We start from the raw sequence: 20,178 nt of genomic DNA, 5'->3' as shown, positions 1-20,178 counted from the left end.
TTTTTTCAGGAGTTATGGGTTAATTTAGTATTTACTATGGGGCGTGATCGTCTCTTACTAGGTTGCTAGCTACCGCTGCAAACCGGAAAGCTAGCTACCGCTGCAACCCAGATTACGAACTGTTTGATTACATTCTTTGGAGTAGTAAGAGACGATCCTCAAAGAATCAGGCTGCTAATTAAGTCCAATATATGCAATGGTTAGCTCTTTTAATGATCACCTTTTGATACAAGCATAATGAAATTACAGATTCTGTAACGAGAATATTAGACTTGATCGTCTCTTAATAGGCTGCTAGCTACCACTGCACCCAGGATAAATGAAAGCTATTTAAAAATATCAGTCATCACTACTAACAATAGTTCGTCCTTTAATGTAAAACTACCGCTGCAACCCGGATTAAGGAGTTATGGGTTTTTATATTTCTTAACATTGGACGTGATTGTCTCTTATAAGGTTGCTAGATACCGCTGCAACCCGGATGATGAATAATGAAAATACATCATCTATATAATGATACCTTATAATACTTCAGTTACTATGGAATAAAGTTCGTTCTTTAATGTAATAATGATGTACTTTTGTTTTGACCTGACTCTATTTTTAGGAGTTTTGGGTTTTTATATTTCTTAGCATTGGACTGATCGTCTCTTACTAGGTTGCTAGCTACTGCTGCAGCCCAAATTCACATATATATATATATTTATTTATGAGAGGCAGCCTGGCCGAGTGGTCCAAGGCACTGGTGTTAGCCACCAGTCTCTTCGGAGGCGTGGGTTCAAATCTTACCGCTGGTATACGATTATGTTTGAAAGACTGCAGTGTGAAAAGACATCAAAAATGCAGTTTTTGGTGGAAAAATTTATTCTCTTTTAGAAATAATTTATTTTAGTTACTATAGATTTTTAACCTAATTAATTTCCTTTAAAATGAGCTATTGAACAACCCTCTACGATGTTCCAGTGCCAAGCTATCTCTGGATACAAAAAAAAAGAAAAAAAGAAAAAAATATCCCGTTTATGGAGAATAACGTGGTAAAGTCAATTTTCTTGATTTTCAAGCCAATATATTTCCCTTGCTGTTCAAGCCAAGGGACAGAAAGTTTCCTAGGCAGGGTTTTCGGACAAGGCGGTTCTAATGGTGTACTTTATGTTTTGATCTGACTCCTTTGTTACGAACTCTGGGTTTTTATATTTCTTAACATTGGACGTGATCGTCTCTTACTAGGTTGCTCACTACCGCTGCAACCCGAATGTTGCTAGCTACCACTGGAACCCGGATAAACTAAATTAGATCCTTTTGACTGACATCGATCTTTTATGTAATGGTCTTTACTAGGGTTCAGCAATCTCTACAGCCATGATACTGATGTAAGTTACGTAATCCCTATTTATGTTTCAGTTAACATGGGCTAGGTGTCGTCCTTTATCTTAATAAAAAGAAACTTGTTTATTTACATTCTAGCTAAAATAATGAAGATAATATGAATGAACCACAGTGTTCAGTTTCTTTGGACTTGAGTTTTTTTTTTAACTATAAATAAAAACAGGAAAAAGCCTACGGCTTTTTCTTCTTTTAAATAGTAAGAGACGAAACTCAAACAATCAAGTAGCTAACTAAGTCCAATGTATGGAATGGTTTGTTATTTCAGTGATCGTCTTTTAATGTAATTAACGAATGAGATTATAATTTGTTTTGATCTGACTCCTTTTTTAGGAGCTATGGGTTTTTATATTTCTTAACATTTGACGTGATCGTGTCTTACTAGGTTGCTAGCTACCACTGCAACCCGGATTTATTTTAGTTACCAAAGATTTTTAACCCAATTAATTTCCTTTAACATGAGCCATTGAACAACTCTCTACGATATTCCAGTGCCAAGCTATCAGTGGAATAGAAAAAAAGAGAAAAGAAAAAATATGCAGTTTAGGCAGAATGTTGTAGTAGCTGCCACTTTTCTTGATTTTCAAGCCAATATATTTCCCTTGCTGTACAAGCCAAGGGACAGAAAGTTTCCTATACAGAGTCTTAGGACAAGGCGGTTCTAATGGTGTACCTTTTGTTTTGATCTTACTCCTATTTTAGGAGCTATGGGTTTTTATATTTCTTAACATTGGACGTGATCGTCTCGTACTAGGTTGCTAACTACCGCTGCGACCCGGATTATAATAAAAATTTACTAACCTATACGATAATTAAGTGGCTTATAAAATTTAGTATAGGCGATAGGTCGTTCTTTATTATACAAATCTTTATTATAATTCTTTACTATAACAACCAGGATGACGTCAGTTACAACTTGGGTTTCTTTTTATGCTATATCATTACAAACAGGAAAAAGCCTACGGCATTTTCTTCTTTGAAATAGTAAGAGACGATCCTCAAGCAATCAAGTAGCTATCTAAGTCCAATGTATGCAGTGGTATGTTATTCCAATGATCGTATTTTAATGTAATTTTCTAGATTTTCAATCCAATATATTTCCCTTGCTGTTCAAGCCAAGGGACTGAAAGTCTCCTATACAGAGGTTTCGGACAAGGCGGTTCTAATGGTGTACTTTATGATTTGATCTGACTCCTTTTTTAGGAACTATGAGTTTTTATATTTCGCAACATTGGACGTGATCGTCTCTTACTAGGGTGCAAACTACCGCTGCAACCCAGACTAGGTTGCTAGCTACCGCTGCAACCCGGATAATTGACAAACACCATTTATGATGAGCTATATTCGTCCTTTATGTAACTACACCTGGAACCACCATATATCAGTTAGTATGGGAGAAAGATTATTCTTTACTGTAATTATTGTTGACGTCAAGGCGCAATGATATTATTTCATGACGTCATCAGAAACAACAATATAATTTCGTGTTTTTCTATTCACTTCATAGCTCTAATATAAAGCTACGACATTCATTATTTATCTAGTAGGGTTTCAGACAAGGTAGTTCTAATGATGTACTTTTGTTTTGATCTTACTCTATTTTTAGGAGTTTTGTTATATTTCTTAGCATGGGACTGATCGTCTCTTACTAGGTTGCTAGCTACTGCTGCAACCCAAATTCACATATATATTTATTTATGAGAGGCAGCCTGGCCGAGTGGTCCAAGACACTGGTGTTAGCCACCAGTCTCTTCGGAGGAGTGGGTTCAAATCTTACCGCTGGTATACGATTATGTTTGAAAGACTGCAGTGTGAAAAGACATCAAAAATGCAGTTTTTGGTGGAAAAATTTATTCTCTTTTAGAAATAATTTATTTTAGTTACAAAAGGTTTTTAACCCAATTAATTTCCTTTAAAATGAGCTATTGAACAACCCTCTACGATGTTCCAGTGCCAAGCTATCTGTGGAAAAGAAAAAGATAAAAGAAAAAAGAAAAAAATATCCCGTTTGGGGAGAATAACGTGGTTAAAGTCAATTTTCTTGATTTTCATGCCAATATATTTCCCTTGCTGTTCAAGCCAAGGGACAGAAAGTTTCTTATACAGGGGTTTCGGACAAGGCGGTTCTAATGGTGTACTTTTTAATTTGATCTGACTCCTCTGTTAGGAACTATGGGTTTTTATATTTATTAACATTGGACGTGATCGTCTCTTACTAAGTTGCTAGCTACCGCTGCAACCCGGATATGGGCTGGAAGTTTGTTCTTTACTGTAATTTCTTTAGGAACATATTTAAAATTTCTTAATGTAATAAAAATAATTTGTTTTAATTACAAAAGGTTTTTAACCCCATTAATTTCCTTTAAAATGAGCCATTGAACAACTCTCTACAATGTTCCAGTGCCATGCTATCTGTTGAATTACTAACCTATACTATAATTAGGTGGCGTATAAAATTTAGTATAGGCAAGATGTCGTTCTTTATTATAATACCCGGATTAAAAAATTATTATCATATTTTATATGTAACTTTTATTTTATAAGTCTTCGATAGTCTAATGGTAAGTATGCCCACTTGTTAACTGGGAGAAGGGGGTTCGATTCCCCGTCGGGGAGAACTTTTAATATGTTGAATTAAAAGCACTATCTTTTCAATTTAAAATATAAAAAAGAATATTGTTTATTTACATTCTAGCTAAAATAATGAAAATAATATGAATGAACCACAGTGTTCAGTTTCTTTGGACTTGAGTTCGTTTTTTAACTATAAATACAAACAGGAAAAAGCCTACGGCTTTTTCTTCTTTTAAATAGTAAGAGAGGAAACTCAAACAATCAAGTAGCTAACTAAGTCCAATGCATGGAATGGTTTGTTATTTTAGTGATCGTCTTTTAATGTAACCGCTGCAACCTGGATACCACTACAATCTGGATAGCTTGTAGCAAACCCTGGAACCACCGTACATAAGTTACTATGGGCGAGAGATCGTTCTTTATTGTAAAACTGACAACATTTCTTTTGGATATTACTATGAAGCTTTGCCAAGGAATTTCTAGCCGACTTTTCAACAGCATCCGCTCTTTCAAAGAGAATTTTAATCTGTAATTTTGAATACTTTTCGTGATCCTGGTAAAACATGCGTAAAATGTTTCTCAATTTACGAAGATCAGCCTGCATTTTTGCCATCTTCTTGTATTTCTGAATCTAATTTTTCCCTTTGTCCTTATGCGTTCTTCGGTACAACCTCGCAGAGAATTTAATTTTTTCATTATAGCTTTTGTCACCCCAGTATCTACCCATTATTCTGGTAGCAACTTTTTTCTTATGTTTGTTTCGGTAATCTTCATCATTATCATGCCGTTCCCTGCTCTTTTGTCTAGCCTGCTCAATTGTTGCTTCTCTATAAAGTTTATCATTGTGATAACGCTCCTTGATCTTTTGTCTAGCCTGCTCAATTCTTGCTTCTCTGTAATGTTCATCATTACCATACCGTTCCTTGATCTTTTGTTGCATGTCTATAATCTTCATCATTGTGATAACGTTCCCTGCTCTTTTGTCTAGCCTGCTCAATTGTTGCTTCTCTATAAAGTTTATCATTGTGATAACGCTCCTTGATCTTTTGTTTAGCCTGCTCAATTCTTGCTTCTCTGTAATGTTCATCATTACCATACCGTTCCTTGATCTTTTGTTTGGCTGTCTCAATTTTTGCATGTCTATAATCTTCATCATTGTGATAACACATCTTGCTGTTTTCTTTTGCTCTCTCAATTATTACTTCTCGATACGCCTGGTCGGTTGAATACCTTTGTTTTGCTCTCTCAATTTTTACTTCTCGATACGCCTGGTCGGTTGAATACCTTTGCTTTTCTCTTTTCAAGATACTAGCTCTGTTGTTTGTGTAGTACTCTTTCTTCAAATTGCGTATAGCTTGCTTCGATCTAACCATTATTCTAATCAAGAATGAGAGAATTTTCAGTTTTGACTTTCCTTATATACTAATTATGACGTCACTCTATTCACGTCATAGCTCTAATATAAAACTATGATGACGTTCATTATTTATCTAGTAGGGTTTCAGACAAGGTATTTCTAATGATGTACTTTTGTTTTGATCTGACTCTATTTTTAGGAGTTTTGGGTTTTTATATTTCTTAGCATTGGACTGATCGTCTATTACTAGGTTGCTAGCTACTGCTGCAACCCAAATTCACATATATATTTATTTATGAGAGGCAGCCTGGCCGAGTGGTCCAAGGCACTGGTGTTAGCCACCAGTCTCTTCAGAGGCGTGGGTTCAATTCTTACCGCTGGTATACGATTATGTTTGAAAGACTGCAGTGTGAAAAGACATCAAAAATGCAGTTTTTGGTGGAAAAATTTATTCTCTTTTAGAAATAATTTATTTTAGTTACTATAGATTTTTAACCCAATTAATTTCCTTGAAAATGCGCTATTGAACAACCCTTTACGATGTTCCAGTGCCAAGCTATCTGTGGAAAAGAAAAAAGAAAAAAAAAAGAAAAAAAAAGAAAAAAATATTCCGTTTAGGCAGAATGTTGTAGTAGCTGCCACTTTTCTTGATTTTCAAGCCAATATATTTCCCTTGCTGTTCAAGCCAAGGGACAGAAATTTTACTATGCAGGGGTTTCGGACAAGGCGGTTCTAATGGTGTACTTTTTGTTTTGATCTGACTCTTTTTTTAAGAACTATGGGTTTTTATATTTCTTAACATTGGACGTGATCGTCTCTTACTAGGTTGCTAGCTACCGCTGCAACCCGGATTACACACAAAAAAAAGCCTAAGGCTTTTTCTTCTTTGAAATAGTAAGAGACGAGTCTCAAACAATCAAGTAGCTAGCTAATTCCAATGTATGCAATTGTTTGTTATTCCAATGATCATCTTTTATTGTAATTTAGGTATCAGTTAAATCATATCATTACTATATCATTAACTAGTATAGGCTTATTTAGTATAGGAAAGAGTTCGTTCTTTATTATAATCAAAAATGCAGTTTTTAATTGAACAATTTATTCTCTCTTAGAAATAATTTATTTTAGTTACAAAAGATTTTTAACCCAATTAATTTCCTTTAAAATGAGCCATTGAACAACTCTCTACGATGTTCCAGTGCCAAGCTATCTGTGGAAAAGAAGAAAAAAGAAAAAAAAATATCCCGTTTAGGCAGAATGTTGTAGTAGCTGCCACTTTTCTTGATTTTCAAGCCAATATATTTCCCTTGCTGTTCAAGCCAAGGGACAGAAAGTTTACTATTAAGGGGTTTCGGACAAGGCGGTTCTAATGGTTTACTTTTTGTTTTGATCTGACTCCTTTTTTAGGAGCTATGGGTTTTTATATTTCTTAACATTGGACGTGATCGTCTCTTACTAGGTTGCTAGCTACCGCTGCAACCCGGATTAGGAAGCTAATTCTTAGTTCCCACTGAGCATGGTAGGATCCCTCAAAGTCGAGATAAGTTATGAAAACAATCCTGACTGCACCCCAGACAGAGTCTATGTTGTGTTTTCTGAAAGAGAAACTTTTATAAATCTACAGTTGTATAAGTCCTGGTTCTAAATTAGGAAGCTAAATCTTAGTTCCCACTGAGCATGGTAAGATCCCTCAAAGTCGAGATAAGTTATGAAAACAATCCTGACTGCACCCAAGACAGAGTCTATGTTGTGTTTTCTGAAAGAGAAACTTTTATAAATCTACAGTTGTGTAAGTCCTGGTTCTAAATTAGGAAGCTAACTCTTAGTTCCCACTGAGCATGGTAAGATCCCTCAAAGTCGATATAAGTCGAGAAAAGTTAAGACAACAATCCTGACTGCACCCCAGACAGAGTCTATGTTGTGTTTTCTGAAAGAGAAACTTATATAAATCTACAGTTGTATAAGTCCTGGTTCTAAATTAGGAAGCTAATTCTTAGTTCCCACTGAGCATGGTAAGATCCCTCAAAGTCGATATAAGTCGAGATAAGTTATGACAACAATCCTGACTGCACCCCAGATAGAGTCTATGTTGTGTTTTCTGAAAGAGAAACTTTTATGAATCTACAGTTGTATAAGTACTGGATCTAAATTAGGAAGCTAACTCTTAGTTCCCTCTGAGCCTGGTAAGATCCCTCAAAGTCGAGATAAGTTATGACAGCAATCCTGACTGAACCACAGACAGAGTCTCTGTTGTGTTTTCTTAAAGAGATACTTTTCTGAATGTATATAAAGTTTTTTATTTCATGGATCTAAATTATTAAGATAACACTTGGTTCCCAGTGAGCTATTAAAGATAAGAAAAAGTAGATAGAATGAAAAATAATTAATGACAACAAGAAAGAATGCACCCCATACAAGACTATGTTATTTTTTATGCTATAGAATAGTGTCTAAAACTAAAGTTTTAGAAATCCTTGTTCTAAAGAAGTAAGCTATCTCATAGAACACACTTAGCATGTTACGATCCCCCAAAGTCGAGATAAGTTATGAAAACAATCCAGACTACACCGCACACAGAGTCTATGTTGTGTTTTCTGCAAGAGAAACTTTTATGAATCTACAGGTGTATAAGTCCTGGTTCTAAATTAGGAAGCTAACTCTTACTACCCACTGAGCATGGTAAGATCCCTCAAAGTCGAGATAAGTTATTAAAACAATCCTGACTGCACCCCAGACAGAGTGTATGTTGTGTTTCCTGCAAGAGAAACTTTTATGAATCTACAGTTGTATAAATCTTGGTTCTAAATTAGTAAGCTTACTCTTAGTTCCCACTGAGCATGGTAAGATCCCTCAAAGTCGAGATAAGTTATAACAACAATCCTGACTGCACCTCAGACAGAGTCTATGTTGTGTTTTCTGAAAGAGAAACTTTTATGAATCTAAAGTGGTATAAGTCCTGGATCTAAATTAGGAAGCTTACTCTTAGATTCCACTGAGCTTGGTAAGATCCCTCAAAGTCGAGATAAGTTATTACAACAATCCTGACTGCACCAAAGACAGAGTCTATGCTGTGTTTTCTTAAAGATAAAGTTTTATGAATGTATATACAGGTGTTTACTTCCTGTTTCTAAATTAGGAAGCTAGCACTTAGTTCCCACTGAGCATGGTAAGATCCCTCAAAGTCGAGATAAGTCGAAATAAGTTATGACAACAATCCTGACTGCACCCCAGACAGATTGTTTGTTGTTTTTACTGCTATAGATACTTTTATATATCTACAGGTGTCTAAATCCTGGTTCTAAATTAGTAAGCTACCTCTTAGGTCCCACTGAGCAGGGTAAGATCCCACAAAGTCGAGATAAGTCTAGATAAGTTATGACAACAATCCTGACTGCACCCCAGACAGAGTCTATATTGTGTTTCCTGCAAGAGAAACTTTTATGAATCTACAATTGTATAAGTCCTGGGTATAAATTAGGAAGCTAACTCTGACTTCCCACTGAGCCTGGTAAGGTCACTCAAAGTCAATATAAGTTATGACAACAATCCTGACTGCACCCCAGACAAAGTCTATTTTGTGTTTCCTGCAAGAGAAACTTTTATAAAACTACAGTTGTATAAGTCCTGGTTCTAAATTAGGAAGCTACATCTTACTTCCCACTGAGCATGGTAAGTTCCCTCAAGGTAGAGATAAGTTATGAAAACAATCCTGACTGCACCCCAGACAGAGTCTATGTTGTGTTTTCTGCAAGAGAAACTTTTATAAATCTACAGTTGTATAAGTCCTGGTTCTAAATTAGGAAGATAATTCTTAGTTCCCACTGAGCATGGTAAGATCCCTCAAAGTCAAAATAAGTTATGAAAACAATCCTGACTGCACCCCAGACAGAGTCTATGTTGTGTTTTCTGAAAGAGAAACTTTTATAAATCTACGGTTGTATAAGTCCTGGTACCAAATTAGGAAGCTAATTCTTAGTTCCCACTGAGCATGGTAAGATCCCTATAAGTCGAGATAAGTTATGAAAACAATCCTGACTGCACCCCAGACAGAGTCTATGTTGTGTTTTCTGAAAGAGAAACTTTTATAAATCTACAGTTGTATAAGTCCTGGTTCCAAATTAGGAAGCTAATTTTTAGTTCCCACTGAGCATGGTAAGATCCCTCAAAGTCGAGATAAGTTATGACAACAATCATGACTGCACCCCAGACAGAGTCTATGTAGTGTTTTCTGCAAGAGAAACTTTTATAAATCTACAGTTGTATAAGTCCTGGTTCTAAATTAGGAAGCTAACTCTTAGTTCCCACTGAGCATGGTAAGATCCCTCATACTCGAGATAAGTTATGAGAACAATCCTGAATGCACCCCAGACAGAGTCTATGTTGTGTTTTCTGCAAGAGAAACTTTTATGAATCTAAAGTTGTATAAGTCCTGGTTCTAAATTAGGAAGCTAACTCTTGGTTCCCACTGAGCATGGTAAGATCCCTCAAAGTCGAGATAAGTCGATATAAGTTATGACAACAATCCTGACTGCACCACAGACAGAGTCTATATTATGTTTCCTGAAAGAGAAACTTTTATGAATCTACAGTTGTATAAATCCTGGTTCTAAATTAGGAAGCTAACTCTTAGTTTTCATTGAGCATGGTAAGATCCCTCAACGTCGATATAAGGCGAGTTAAGTTATGAAAACTATCCTGACTGCACCCCAAACAGAGTATATTTTGTGTTTACTGAAAGATAAATTGTATTGAATCTACAGGTGTGTAATTAGTGGTTCTCATGTTTATCTTGCACATTAGTAGCAGAGAGAAGGTTAAGATCACTAAAAGTCGAGATAATTTATGAAAACAATAATTACTGCACCCCAGACAGAGTCTTTGTTGTGTTTCCTGAACTAGAAACTTTTATGAATATAAAGTTGTACAAATCCCGGTTCGAAATTAGGTAGCTAACACTTGGTTACCACTGAGCATGGTAAGATCCCTCAAAGTCGATATAAGTCGATATAAGTTATTAAAGAAGAACAGACTACACCGCAGACCGAGTCTATGTTTTGTTTTCTGCAAGATAAACTTTTATGAATCTACAGTTGTATAAGTCCTGGTTCTAAATTAGGAAGCTAACTCTTACTTCCCACTGAGCATGGTAAGATCCCTCAAAGTCGAAATAAGTTATGAAAACATGAACAACATAGACAGAGTCTATGTTGTGTTTTCTGCAAGAGAAACTTATATGAATCTACAGTTGTATTAGTCCTGGTTCTAAATTAGTAAGCTAACTCTTAGTTCCCACTGAGCATGGTAAGATCCCTCTAACTGGGGATAAGTCATGACAACAATCCGGAAAGAACCCCAGACCGAGTCTATGTTAAGTAATCTGCAAGAAAATATGTTATGAATCTAAAGTGTTTTTAATCCTTGTTCTCAATTAGGAAGCAAAGTATTGCTTCCAACTGAGCACGGTAAGATCCCTCAAAGTCGAGAGAAGTTATAACAACAATCCAGACTGCCCCCCAGACAAAGTCTATGTTGCGTTATCTGCAAGGAAAAATTTAATGAATCTACAGTTGTATATGTCCTGGTTCTAAATTAGGAATCTATATTTTAGTTAATACCGAGCATGGTAAGATCCCTCAAAGTCGATATAATGCGAGATAAATTATGACAACAATCCTGATGCCCTCCAGACAGAGTCTATGTAGTGCTTACTAAAGGATAAAATTTTATAAATCTAAAGTTGTATAAATCCTGGTTATAAATTAGGAAGCAAACTATTAGTCCCCAGAGATCACGGTAATCTCACTCTAAGTCGAGAGAAGTTATAAGAGCAAACCTGACAGCACCTCAGAAAGTTTCTAGGTAGTTTTTTCTACAGGAGAAACTTTTATGAATCTGCAGTTGTACAAGTCCTGGTTCTAAATTAGGAAGCAAACTCTTAGTTCCCAATTAGCATGGTAAGATCCCTCAAAGTCGAGATAAGTCTAAATAAGTTATGACGACAATCCTGACTGCACCCCAGACAGTGTCTATGTTGTGTTTTCTGAAAGAGAAACTTCAATAAATCTACAGTTGTAGAAGTCCTGGTTATATATTAGGAAGCTAACTCTTAGTTCCCACTGAGCATGGTAAGATCCCTCAAAGTCGAGATAAGTTATGGCAACAATCCAGACTACCCCCCAGACAGAGTATCTGCTGTGTTTTCTGCAAGAGATACTTTTCTGAATGTATCTACAGTTGTATAAGTCCTGGTTCTAAATTAGGAAGCTAGCTCTTAGTTCCCACTGAGCATGGTAAGATCCCTAAAAGTCGAGATAAGTCGAGATAAGTTATGACAACAATCCTGACTGCACCCCAGACAGAATCTATGTTGTGTTTTCTGAAAGAGAATTTTTTATGAATCTACAGTTTTATAAGTCCTGGTTCTAAATTAGGAAGCTAACTCTTAGTCCCCACTGAGCATGGTAAGATCCCTCAAAGTCGAGATAAGTCAAGATAAGTTATGACAACAGTCCTGACTGCACCCCAGACAGAGTCTATGTTGTGTTTTCTGCAGGACAAAATTTTATGTATCTACAGTTGTATAAGTCCTGGTTCTAAATTAGGAAGCTAATTCTTAGTTCCCACTGAGCATGGTAAGATCCCTCAAAATCAAGATAAGTCACGACAACAATCAAGACTGCCCCCCAGACAGATTCTATGTAATGCTTTCTGCAAGAGAAAATTTTATAAATCTACAGTTGTAGAATTCCTTGTTATAAATTAGTAAGCTAACTCATACTTCCCACTGAGCATGGAAAGATCCCTCAAAGTGGAGATAAGTCGAAATAAGTTATAACAACAATCCTGAATGCACCCAAGACAGAGTCTATGTTGTGTTTTCTGCAAGAGAAACTTTTATAAATCTACAGGTGTATAAGTCCTGGTTCTAAATTAGGAAGCTAACTCTTAGTTCCCACTGAGCATGGTAAGATCCCTCAAAGTCGATATAAGTTATGACAACAATCCTGACTGCACCCCAGACAGAGTCTATGTTGTGTTTTCTGCAAGAGAAACTTTTATGAATCTACAGTTGTATAAATCCTGGTTCTAAATTAGGAAGCTAACTCTTAGTTCTCACTGAGCATGGAAAGATCCCTCAAAGTGTAGATAAGTCGAGATAAGTTATGAGAACAATCCTGACTGCACCCCAGACAGAGTCTATGTTGTGTTTTCTGAAAGAGAAACTTTAATGAATCTACAGTTTTATAAGTCCTGGTTCTAAATTAGGAAGCTAACTCTTAGTTCCCACTGAGCATGGTAAGATCCCTCAAAGTCGAGATAAGGCGAGATAAGTTATAACAACAATCCAGACTGCACCCCAGACAGAGTCTTTGTTGTGTTTTCTGAAAGAGAAACTTTTATAAATCTAAAGTTGTAGTAGTCCTAGTTATAAATTACGAAACTAACTCATAGTTTCCATCGAAAAAGGTACGCTCACTCAACGTCGAGATAAGGCAAAATGCTCTAATGCGAAGGACAAATCAAACACCAAAAAATTGTCTATGTATTGCTATCTAAAATAAATTCTTTTATGAATATAAATTTTTAGAAGTAATGAGACTAAAGTATGTATCTAACACATGCATCCAACTTAGAATGGACATATCCCTCAAAGTCGAGATAAGTTAAGACGACAATCCTGACTGCACCCCAGACAGAGTATATGTTGTGTTTTCTGAGAGAGAAACTTTTATGAATCTACAGTTGTGTGAGTCCTGGTTATACATTATGAAGCTAACTCTTAGTTCCCACTGAGCATGGTAAGATCCCTCAAAGTCGAGATAAGTCGAGATAAGTTATGACACCAATCCTGACTGCACCCCAGACAGAGTCTATGTTGTGTTTTCTGAAAGAGAAACTTTTATGAATCTACAGTTTTATAAGTCCTGGTTCTAAATTAGGAAGCTAACTCTTGGTCCCCACTGAGCATGGTAAGATCCCTCAAAGTCGATATAAGGCTAGATAAGTTATGACAACAATCCTGACTGCACCACAGACAGAGTCTATGTTGTGTTTTCTGAAAGAGAAACTTTTATGAATCTAAAGTTTTATAAGTCCTGGTTCTAAATTAGGAAGCTAACTCTTAGTTCCCACTGAGCATGGTAAGATCCCTCAAAGTCGAGATTTTGTCGAGATTTTCCAACTGAGCATGGTAAGATCCCTCAAAATCAAGATAAGTCACGACAACAATCCTGACTGCACCCCAGACAGATTCTATGTTGTGTTTTCTGAAAGAGAAAATTTTATGAATCTGCAGTTGTAGAAGTCTTATTTATTAATTATTTATCCAACACATGTGTCCAAATGAAACATTTAAGCTAAGTAAAAGTCGAGATAAGTCGAAGATTATAAAAGACAAAATTCAAGACTACCAAGCACTAAGTGTAGAGATTACGTTACAGAAATGAATTTATTTTATATAAATAATTTTTGAAATCCTATTTACAAAGTTTTTATCTTACTTATGGTCTCACCCTTGAAGGGTACGAGAACCCACAATGGATCTAAGGCAAAATACGATCAAAAGCATAAAAAGAAAACCACGAACAAAGAGTCTCTATAGTGCATTAGAATATAGAAACTTTTATGAAACTAAAAATTTAGCAGTCCTGAGACTAAATTAGTACGCTACTTCTTAGTCCCCACTGAGCATGGTAAGATCCCTCAAAGTCGAGATAAGTTATGAAAACAATCCTGACTGCACCCCAGACAGAGACTATGTTGTGTTTCCTGCAAGAGAAACTTTTATAAATCTAAAGTTGTATAAGTCCTGGTTCTAAATTAGGAAGCTAACTCTTAGTTCCCACTGAGCATGGTAAGATCCCCCAAAGTCGAGATAAGTCTAAATAAGTTATGACAAAAATCCAGACTACACCGCAGACAGAGTCTATATTGTGTTTTCGGCAAGAGAAACGTTTATGAAACTACAATTGTATAAGTCCTGGTTCTAAATTAGGAAGCTAACTCTTATGAGAAAAGTACAGAATACACCCCAGACAGAGTCTATGTTGTGTTTCCTGCAAGAGAAACTTTTATGAATCTACAGTTGTATAAGTCCTGGTTCTAAATTAGGAAGCTAACTCTTAGGTCCCACTGAGCATGGTAAGATCCCTCAAAGTCGAGATAAGTTATGATAACAATCCTGACTGCACCCCAGACAGAGTCTATGCTGTGTTTTCTGCAAGAAAAACTTTTCTGCATGTATCTACAGTTGTTTTAGTCCTGGTTCTAAATTAGGAAGCAAACTCTTGGTTCTCACTGAGCATGGTAAGATCCCTCAAAGTCGAGATAAGTCGAGATAAGTTATGACAACAATCCTGACTGCACCCCAGACAGAGTCTATGTTGTGTTTTCTGAAAGAGAAACTTTTATGAATCTACAGTTGTAGAAGTCCTGGTTCTAAATTAGGAAGCTAACTCTTAGGTCCCACTGAGCATGGTAAGATCACTTAAAGTCGAGATACGTTATGACTACAATCCGGACTGCACCCCAGACAGAGTATATGTTGTGTTTTCTGAAAGAAAAACTTTTATGAATCTACAGTTGTATGAATCCTGTTATAAATTAGTAAGCCGACTCTTAGTTCCAACTGAGCATGGTAAGATCCCTCAAAATCGAGATAATTCATAAAAACAATCCTGACTGCACCACAGACAGAGTCTATGTTGTGTTTTCTGCAAGAGATACTTTTCTGAAACTAAAGTTTTATAAATCGTGGTTCTAAATTAGGAAGCTGACTCTTACTTCCCACTGAGCATGTTAAGATCCCTCAAAGTCGAGATAATTTATTAGAACAATCCAGACTGCACCTCAGACAGAGTCTATGTTGTGTTTTCTGAAAGAGAAACTGTTATGAATCTACAGAAGTATAAGTCATGGATCTAAATTAGGATGCTCACTCTAAGTTTCCACTGAGCTTGGTCAGAGCACTCAAAGTAGAGATAATTAATGACAACAATACTGACTGCACCCCAGACAGAGTCTATGGTGTGATTTCTGCAAGATAAACTTTTATGAATCTATATAAAGTTGATTACGTCATGTTTCTAACTAAGTAATCTCAAACTCTGATCCCAGAGATATATGTAAGATCCCTCAACGTCCATATAATTAGAAATAATTTATGACAACAATACTGTCTGCACCCCAGACAAGTCTCTGGTATGTTTACTGAAAGAGAAACGTTTATAAAACTACACTTGTAGAAATCCTGGTTCTAAATTAGGAAGCTAACTCTTTGTTCCCACTGAGCATGGTAAGATCCCTCAAAGTCGAGATAAGTCGAGATAAGTTATGACAACAATCCTGACTGCACCCCAGACAGAGTCTATATTGTGTTTCCGGCAAGAGAAACTTTTATGAAACTACAATTGTATAAGTCCTGGTTATTTATTAGGAATCTAACTCGGACGTCCCACTGATCCTGGTAAGGTCCCTCAATGTCAAGATAAGTTATGACAACAATCCTGACTGCACCCCAGACAGAGTCTATGTTGTGTTTCCAGCAAGAGAAACTTTTATGAAACGACAGTTGTATTAGTCATGGTTCTAAATTAGGAAGCTTCATCTTACTTCCCACTGAGCATGGTAAGGTCCCTCAATGTTTAGATAAGTTATGAAAACAATCCTGACTGCACCCCAGACAAAGTCTATGTTGTGTTTTCTGCAAGAGAAACTTTTATAAATCTACAGTTGTATAAGTCCGGGTTCTAAATTAGGAAGTTAATTCTTAGTTCCCACTGAGCATGATAAGATCCCTCAAAGTCGAAATAAGTTATGAAAACAATCCTGACTGCACCACAGACAGAGTCTATGTTGTGTTTTCTGAAAGATAAACTTTTATAAATTTACTGTGGGATAAGTACGGATACTAAATTATGAAGCTAATTCTTAGGTCCCACTGATAATGTTAGGTTCCCGACAAGTAGATATAAGTACAGAAAACAATACTGACAGCACCACAGACATAGTATAGGTTGTGTTTTCTGCAAGAGAAACTTTTAGAAATCTACAGTTGTATAAGTCCTGGTTCCAAATGATGAATCTAATTATTAGTTCCCACCGAGAATGGTTAGCTCCCTAAAAGTCGAGATAACATATGAAAAAAATCAAGACTGCACCCCAGACAGAGTATATGTAGTGTTTACTGCAAGAGAAAATTTTATTAATCTAAAGTTGTATAAGTCCTGATTCTAAATTAGGAAGCTAATTATTAGTTCCCACTGAGCATGGTAAGATCCCTACAAGTCAATATAAGTTATGAAAACCATCCTGACTGCACCCCAGACAGAGTCTATGTAGTGTTTTCTGAAAGAGAAAATTTTATAAATCTACAGTTGTATAAGTCCTGGTTCTAAAATAGGAAGCTAATTCTTTGTTTCCACTGAGCATTGTAAGATCTATAAAAGTCGAGATAAGTAATGAAAACAATCCTGACTGCACCCCAGACAGAGTCTATGTTGTGTTTACTACAAGAGAAACTTTTATGAATATACAGTTGTAGAAGTCGTGGGTCTATATTAGTAAGCTAACTCTTAGTTCTCATTGAGCATGTTAAGATCCCACAATGTCGAGATAAGGCGAGATAAGTTATGACAACAATCCTGACTGCACCCCAGACAGAGTATATGTTGTGTTTTCTGAAAGATAAACTTTTATGAATCTACAGTTTTGTAAGTCCTGGTTCTAAGTTGTATAAGTCCCCGGAGTCGCAGTGAGCATGTTAAGATCCCTAAAAGTCGAGATAAGTTATGAAAACAATCATGACTGCACCCCAGACAGAGTCTATGTTGTGTTTCCTGCAAGAGAAACGTTTATGAATCTACAGTTGTACAAGTCCTGGTTCTAAATTAGGAAGCTAACACTTAGTTCCCACTGAGCATGGTAAGATCCCTCAAAGTCGATATAAGTATAGATAAGATATTACAGAAGAACAGACTAAACCGCAGACAGAGTCTATGTTGTGTTTTCTGCAATAGAATCTTTTATGAATCTACATTTGTATAAGTCCTGGTTCTAAATTAGGAAGCTAACTCTTACTTCCCACTGAGCATGGTAAGATCCCTCAAAGTCGAAATAAGTTATGAAAACATGATCAACATAGACAGAGTCTATGTTGTGTTTTCTGCAAGAGAAACTTTTATGAATCTACAGTTGTATACGTCCTGGTTCTAAATTAGTAAGCAAACTCTTAGTTCCCACTGAGCATGGTAAGATCCCTAAAACTGGGGATAAGTAATAACAACAATCCATAATTCACCCCAGACAAAGTCTCTTTTATGTTTTCTGATAGAAATAATGTAATGAATCTACAGTTTTTTTAATCCTTGGGCTAACTAAGTAAGAAATCTCATGGGTCTCAATGAGCATGGAAAGATCCCTCAAAGTAAAGATAAGTTATAACAACAATCCAGACTGCCCCTCAGACAGAGTCTTTGATGCGTTTTCTGCAAGAAAAACTTTAATAAATCTACAGTTGTTTAAGTCCTGGTTCTAAATTAGGAAGCTAACTCTTGGTTCCCACTGAGCATGGTAAGATCCCTCAAAGTCGAGATAAGTCAAAATAAGTCACAACAACAATCCTGACTGCACCCCAGACAGATTCTATGTAGTGTTTACTTCAAGATGAAATTTTATAAATCTACAGTTGTAGAAGTCCTTGTTCTAAATTAGGAAGCAAATTAATAGTTCCAATTGAGCACGGTAATATCACTCTAAATCAAGAGAAGTTATGAAAACAATCAAGACTGCCCCCCAGACAGTTTCTATGTTGTTTTTTCTACAGAAGAAACTTTTATGAATCTACAGTTGTATAAGTCCAGGTTCTAACTGATGAATCCAATTTAGAGGTTCCTTCTATAATTGGTATTGAAATCTTAGTGTAGCAAAGGAGAGTAACTACAAGTAGTAAATCAACACTACACCCCAGATCGTGGCTATGGTGTTTATTCTTCGAGAGAAATTAGAATGATTATAAAGTTTTAGAAGTTATATAGCCCATGCACCTTGACCATCCGGATATGGACCCCTCTTGCTCCCCCAATAAAAATGCTGGAGATTCGCCCCCGGTAGAAAGAAAATAATGCATAAGCCTAATGCATTGGAGGTACATGGCCCTTAATTAAGTCAGTACTAGTGCTATGACTCATAATGACAATCAAACTGTGTCAGATAAGATCAAATGTAAATATTAGCCTTACAGTTACGTCACTGTTATGTTGTGTCCCTTCAATTTAAAGTTGACAATATTTGTTGTTCAAAGAAGTCTTAGTACAAATTTCGATAAACAAAATAAAGTCATGTAGTTAGTCAAACTTAAAACGAGCAGAAATAACTATGACTGCATAAAGGATAAGTAACATATACCCAGCTACGTTGAAGAAAATAACCTTGGGTGTAAGAGAAAGAAAAAAGAATAGAGAGCCAAACCAGTAGACACTTTCTAAATTTAAATTAAATTTCAATTTAAATTTAATTTAACTTTGTCAAAATAAATAATTAATTTTAGGTGCATCCAGAGTTCTAATATTTATATAAAATATTTACCTCCTATCCCAGTAAAATAGGGAGAGACATATGTATGAGACTGATAGCAGAACGCACATTTCGAAGATCGAAATTCAGTTCTTATATGGTAAAATTTTAGGATTCGTTGAAGGTTCAGCTGCCGATGTTTGAATAATATATGTCTCTGAACGACATGTTTTTAGGTTTTAAAAGTACCCGCCCGACTTTTTTGTGAAATTACTTCAGATTTATGAAGTAAGAACCCCTTCTGAAATCTTTCACTTTCGCCAGAGTTATCTTAGGTGGACAAAGGTGTCATCTTTAGGGGAAAGGGGCGCTGGAGTAAGTAATAAGTATATTCCGAAGTGGAAATTTTGAAGATGAAATTCAGTGAATGAATGACAAACAATCAGAGTGAAAAAGGAAAAAGTGAAAAAGAAAAAGGAGTGAAAAAGGAATCAAAAGCTTAGTTTATTTTACAAAAAATTCTGTTCTTTTCTCTTTGGTCCAATTCTTACTTTATATAAGTCCAAATAAAAAATGCGGAATTATATCATCAAAGTACCAAGAATTGTGAAAATGAAATTTGATTGTTGGGATAGGTGAAGTGAAAAGTTACAAACCATGTGTAAAGTAAAAAATTAGGAAAAAATCGAGAATTCATTTTGTACTGTAAAAGATCTGCAAATGAAGCTATACGGTTTTGATAGTAACGAGGCCAAATTAAAAAAAATAATATGTGTAACAAAATCAGCAAAAATGAGCTTAAAACATGTGACACCAGGCAGATAAAGAAGTTGAAGCTTTTTTTGAATGTACGGGTGTCTCTGGAAATCAGCAGATGGTTGTTTTTTACAGACGAAAAGCGTTGGCAAGTTTAATTAAATAGTTTTGCTTGTTTTTTTTTCACGGTTCAACGTGGCAACACGGATGAGGTTATGGTACTGCCTAAAAATTTTGAAATTTTAAGCAACCAAAATAAAGATCTTAGAAAATCGTAGTTTTCAGGGATGAATAGACCTAAGATGGGCCCAGGGGGGGGGGGAGGGTTTTTATTTTGGTGTCCTTTTACTTTAATCTTAGAAAACATTTTCTGGTGTAAACGTAACATAAAATTTGCCTCTCTTTAAAACAATCCTGTTTATCCAGCCCTTGAAGATAATGTATCGGACAGATTCTTGAAATGGCTATTATTTTGTCAATTAAAACAAAAAAAGTTGTAAAAGACAAAAGTGAAACATGTGCTATTAAACTTATGGACATCAATTGTTGTACACGCGAAGGGGGGGCTTCCAACCCTTTCTGGATTATGATTGAGG

At 35.9% G+C, this 20,178-nt stretch overlaps 1 protein-coding gene across 1 annotated transcript in view; it reads right to left on the bottom strand.

The window, feature by feature from the left end:
• Positions 1-20,178, bottom strand: part of Arms (Ankyrin repeat-rich membrane spanning) — a 201,977-nt gene that overhangs the window by 73,976 nt on the left and 107,823 nt on the right. The gene's annotated exons all lie outside the window — the stretch shown is intronic.

This window comes from Artemia sp. Qi Xiang Cuo, chromosome 7 (genome assembly GCF_049724085.1).
Source record: "Artemia sp. Qi Xiang Cuo chromosome 7, ASM4972408v1, whole genome shotgun sequence".
NCBI classification, from domain to species: domain Eukaryota; kingdom Metazoa; phylum Arthropoda; class Branchiopoda; order Anostraca; family Artemiidae; genus Artemia; species Artemia sp. Qi Xiang Cuo.
The sequence above is the reverse complement of the archived record's forward strand: the minus strand, read 5'-3'. Positions and strand labels throughout refer to the sequence as shown.